Genomic DNA, 6,000 nt, shown 5'->3' with positions numbered 1-6,000 from the left:
TGATGAAATTCCATATGTAAGTGTTTAACAAAATCGTACATCCGTATCAACTTTTGAGCGTTTTCCGATAACCGGAAGTGGTACTTTTTCTACTTTGAATTTATCAAAAGCCTATAACTTGAGTACTATTTCAGATAGATAAATGAAATTTCACATGTAAGTATAAGATCTAATTCTCTACCTTCTATTAAATTTTGAGTAATTCCCGTTGACCGGAAGTAGTAATTTACTCTATTTCCGTTTTCTCAAAAAACTAATGTAAATTTTTAAAGAACTAATAATATTGAGCACTATTATGCACATTTTGTTTTGGCGTTCGCTTGGTGCGCAATTCTTTTTTCTACTAGATTCTATTCTATTTTTAAAAGTTTAAGTAAACAAAAATCTTGTCTATATTCCGAGTTTGCCATCCCACGTAGTGTTATATTAGAATATTCGAGAAAGTTTAGGGGAGATCACTCCCGGTTTATTATTTTTTGTCGTTTTAAAAAACGCTATTTAATTCAAATTAAGTCAATTATTATTCATTAAAATTTAAGTGCCCAGGTAAACAAATCATTTTATGCTAAAAATAATTATTCCCTTTTATTTTATAATCGTTGACATCATTTTCTTTAAATAGCCGTAGGTAGGAAGATCCTGGTATAGCTATAAATAGATGTAGGATGGGAAATCCTGGTCTAGGTATAAATAGCCGTAGATCCTTATTTACCCATCAAGAGACATGTTGACGTGTAAATAGCCATAGGTCCGTGTTGACGTGTAAATAGCCATAGGTCCGTGTTGACGTGTAAATAGCCATAGGTCTATGTTGACGTGTAAATAGTCATAGGTCCGTGTTGACGTGTAAATAGCCATAGGTCCATGTTGACGTGTAAATAGACATAGGTCCGTGTTGACGTGTAAATAGCCATAGGTCTGTGTTGACGTGTAAATAGCCATAGGTCCGTGTTGACGTGTAAATAGCCATAGGTCCGTGTTGACGTGTAAATAGCCATAGGTCTATGTTGACGTGTAAATAGTCATAGGTCCGTGTTGACGTGTAAATAGCCATAGGTCCATGTTGACGTGTAAATAGCCATAGGTCCGTGTTGACGTGTAAATAGCCATAGGTCCGTGTTGACGTGTAAATAGCCGTACATCCTTGTTTACCAGCTGCCACAAAAAGACGGAGTTCCACAGGCATGACACTGACATTTGTCATGTCAGTTGATGTCATCCAGGTCGAGATCTGGGTCAGTACCTTACCTGTAGGCGACACGGGACCTTGGGGGGTGGTGACACGTGACCTTACGTGCGTGTGTGTGTGTGTGTGTGTGTGTGTGTGTGTGTGTGTGTGTTGGGGTAAGGTGGAGTGGGGATGGCGTGGGTCACTAACTTTCTTATCAAGTACCTGAGTGGTGAGTCGCTGACCACGTGTCAGTCACGAGTCACGTGATGTGAAACTGTCCCACACAGCAGTAGGTAAGAATGGCCTGAGGCTACAGTAGACCACTGGCCACATGACGTCATTCAAACAATGCACCAACTGACCGATGGCCGTGGGCCGTCTTGAGCCAGCCGTGATTGATGGCCCGGCACAGTACGGGAGGAGGGGGAGGGGGAGGGAGGGAAGAAGGAGGAGGGGGAGGGAGGAGAACCTGAACTGTAGACCACACGCCGGGTGGAGCTAGCGACTTCTTACCGGCAATACTTAGCCGTGAGCCGGCAATAATTAGCCGTGAGCCGGCAATACTTAGCCGTGAGCCGAAAACACGAAGCAGTGAATCCCAATCGCTGAGTACCATCAGAAATGTTGTACGATCAGAAATGTTGTACCATCAGAAATGTTGTACCATCAGAAATGGTGTACCATCAGAAATGTTGTACCATCAGAAATGTTGTACCATCAGAAATGTTGTACGATCAGAAATGTTGTACCATCAGAAATGTTGTACCATCAGAAATGTTGTACCATCAGAAATGTTGTACCATCAGAAATGTTGTACCATCAGAAATGTTGTACGATCAGAAATGTTGTACCATCAGAAATGTACGATCAAATAAATGAACGTGGGAACTAAAGTTTACACAATGACCAAACTGAATTCGTTACGTCATTTTCTGTGTGTCACGCCACACCCTAACTCCCCCCTCCTGTCTTACTTTAACCCCCCCCCTCCACATTCGATGTCAGTTAAAACGTATTGAAAACTAAGGGAGGGGGGTGGTGGAGAGAGGGTGGTGGAGAGGGGGTATGGTGCATTCAAAACACTTGATACAACCAGAATTAGTATCTAGCTTAGGAGGGATGGTACGTTTACACAACATGATGAAAACATTGTGACTATCTATTTTACCTGTTTTGCTACTCCCCCCCCCCTCCTTCTCTACCCCCCCCCTCCCCCCCCCCCCCCCCCTACGAGGAGCAGACTAAAGACGGGACTAATGCGACCCGACAAGTTCATCCCTCGCCTACACGACCCACCAGGATCTCAGGGCACACAACTCCAACATTGTTGCTACAGGGGGAATAACTCCTCATGACATTCAGGGGACGTAACAAGTACAAAGGGACGTAACTGTATTTCAACTCCCAGAAGAAATGAATAGCCTACATGAACATCTCGATCGTGAACTTAGCCACCATACCCGACACAAACACAAACACAAACACAAACACAAACACCACACTCGGGAACCAGCCACCTTACACAAACACAAACACCACACTCGGGAACCAGCCACCTTACACAAACACAAACACCACACTTGGGAACATAAGGAATAAAAACATGAACATCCCAGATCAAAACTTCATCAATACAACGTTCACTAGCCGAGCTGAGCGCGTAGGGAACAGTTGCTAAACTCTCAGTGGGAACAACCCATAGAGTGGTGGTTCTTAAAGACCAAGATGTGATAAAGCAAGGGAAACAACCTATGTTGTGATGGAATAAGGGAAATAACCTTCAAGTCTGTTTTATTTATTTCCTTTAAGGCAAATACAAGATAGGTTGAGTTAGTTTGACAAGATTTACCGCCCTTGTCAGGAGATGCATGCACATTGAAAATTTATCTGAAACTTTCTGTACAGGAACAAGAAAAAAATATTTGTTTGGGCCCAATGTACACAATAACAGAACCACTTCCTCAAGGACGTCAGACGTCACCTCAAGGTCAGGGGCGGCGGCTCTCTATGGTCTTTGACGTCATCTCATCCCTGCGGTCCGGTTTTCCCTGTCTTGTTGGTGGTTGTAGTGGTGGTAGTCATGGTGGGGTGGTGGTAGTGGTGGGGGTGGGGGTTAGGGTGGGGTGGTGGTAGTGGTGGTAGTCATGGTGGGGTGGTGGTAGTGGTGGTAGTGGGGGGGATGGTAGCGGTAGTGGTGTGGTAGTGGTGGTGGTGGTGGTAGTGGTGGTCATGATGGGGTAGTGGTCGTCATAAGGGGGTAGTAGTGGGGTGGTAATTGTGGTGGTCATGATGCGGTGATAGTAGTGGTGTGGGAGTGGTGGTGGTAGTGGTGGTGGTGGTGGTAGTGGTAGTAGTGGTGGAGGTGGTATTGGTTGTGGGGGTAGTGGTAGTAGTGGTGTGGTGGTGGTGGGATGGTAGTGGTGGCAGTGGTGTGGTGGTGGTGGTTGTTGTGGTAGTGGTGGGGTGGTTGTAGCAGTGGTGGTGGTGTTGGTGGTAGTGGTAGTGGTGGTAGTGGCAGTAGTGGTAGTGGTTGTAGTGGTGGGGTGGTGGTGGTAGTGGTGTGTTGTGGTAGTGGTAGTAGTGTTGGTAATGGTGGGGTTTGTGGTGATTGTGGTTATGGTGGTGGTGGTGGGGTGGTGGTAGTGGTGGCAGTGGTTGTGTGGTGGTGGTTGTGGTTGTGGTTGTGGCGGTGGTGGTTGGGTGGTGGTTTTGGTTGTGGTGGTGGTTGTGGTGGGGTGGGGGTGGTGGTGGTGTACTGGTGGTAGTAGTAGTGGTAGTGGAGGGGTAGTGGTAGTGGTGTTCATGGTGGGGTGGTGGTAGTGGTTTGGTGGTGGTGGTATTGGTTGTAGTGGTTGTAGTGGTGGCAGTGGTGGGGTGGTGGTGGTTGTGTTTGTGGTGGTGGGGTGGTTGAAGTGGTGGTAGTTGTGGTGGGGTGGCCTCCCTAAACTTAGTCATGTTTACTTCTATAACAGTAAGCGAGATGACATTATTAATTCATGTATAATGATGCTCTATTATTGAAATTACTATCAACATTTAAAATCTAATTAAGCCACAGTTTATGTCACAGTTTATGTCAGAGTTTATGTCAGAGTTTATGTCAGAGTTTATGTCAGTGTTTATGTCAGAGTTTATGTCACAGTTTATGTCACAGTTTATGTCAGAGTTTATGTCAGAGTTTATGTCATTTTTATGTCACAGTTTATGTCACAGTTTATGTCACATTTTATGTCACAGTTTATGTCACAGTTTATGTCACATTTTATGTCACAGTTTATGTCACAGTTTATGTCACAGTTTATGTCACAGTGGACATTCATCGACTTGACCTAGAAAATTTAGAATCAAATCGTAAACACAGTAAAGTACTCCTTCCGGACACCGGAAATCTCACAAACGTAGAGATTAGGATCTTGTACATATTTATTGAATTTCATTAATAAAACTGGAAAGATAATTACGTGACTGGTATTTTAGAAGCCGGAAATAATGTACCACTTCCGGATATCGGAGTTCGCATAAAATTAGAGAGTAATCCAAGTATGAAATTTGATCTACCTAACGATACTCAAGTTATCTTGTTAACAGACCGACAGACACACAGACTGATATGATGGAGAAACTAAGTTTTTCAAGCTTTGAAATGTTATATAACGTCAAAATGTGTCAAAATCTCGATTCAGATTTCTCGACGATTACAATACATCCTTTAAATTCCGTACACGATACCAAGGGGGTGGGGGGGGGGGTGTACAAATGGGAGGTGTACAACGGAGAGGTGTACAACGGAGAGGTTACAACGGCACAAACTGATCAAATTTCTTTTAATTTTTCTACTATATTTTGTGCTAAATGGACGAAACAGCCCCCTTTTACTATCAGAACTTTTTCCTTTTAACACAAAATTAAATCGTCGTCTTAATTTACCGATCCCATATACAACTTTTTCCCAAAACATAGCTTCGCCTACTCTGGTTCTTATTTGTGGAACAATCTTCCTAATAAAATAAAACTATCTAGATCTAAAAATATATTCAAAACAAAACCAAAAACAACAACTATTTAATTATTTATTCTCATTTATATATTATATTCTCACTGGCTGCATACCCGTGCTCCGCCATGGTAAATTTATTTTATATGTACCAACTTGGGAACAGAACAAAACTAAACACAACACAAATACAACACAACACAAACACAACACAAACAAAACACAACACAACACACACAAACACAACACAAGCGCAACACAAACACAACATCCGCAAACCGAAAGATAGAATAATAATTAGTAAAAAAAAAACGTTCAGTGTATAAAATAAATAAAAGGCAGTATTTAAAATATCCGTGTTTTACCTACCATATAGCACTTTATCAATTCATGCATTTTTTTCAGTTCTTTAAATTTAAAAAAAAAAATTCACATTAGAGTTTTCTGACTTAAACCATTGCGCATCTAATGAACGTGATGACACGTGTATAATGTTGCGGAATGGTTGATTAAAAATTATCATTAGTAAACAGTATGTTCAGTGAATAAAATAAATAAAAGATAGCCTTTTATCAAACCATGCTAATTATAATATTCCAACAATAATGTCCTCTTACACGTCTACAGAATTTGCATTCACATTTTGCTAATTATATTACACCAACAATAATTCCTTCTTGCAGATTTTGCATTCACTTTTTTTTTTAATTAGCATGAGTTGAATTTATTTTTAAATCACCTCCCTTGGCAAAATTACAAAACAGCTTAATTGATTAGTTTTTTCGACCATATTATTATTAAAATGTATCCACTTTTTCTAGAAATCTAAACAAAA

This window comes from Physella acuta, unplaced genomic scaffold, assembly GCF_028476545.2.
Source record: "Physella acuta isolate Inbredline_101_S28 unplaced genomic scaffold, ASM2847654v3 ptg001504l, whole genome shotgun sequence".
NCBI classification, from domain to species: domain Eukaryota; kingdom Metazoa; phylum Mollusca; class Gastropoda; family Physidae; genus Physella; species Physella acuta.
The sequence above is the reverse complement of the archived record's forward strand: the minus strand, read 5'-3'. Positions refer to the sequence as shown.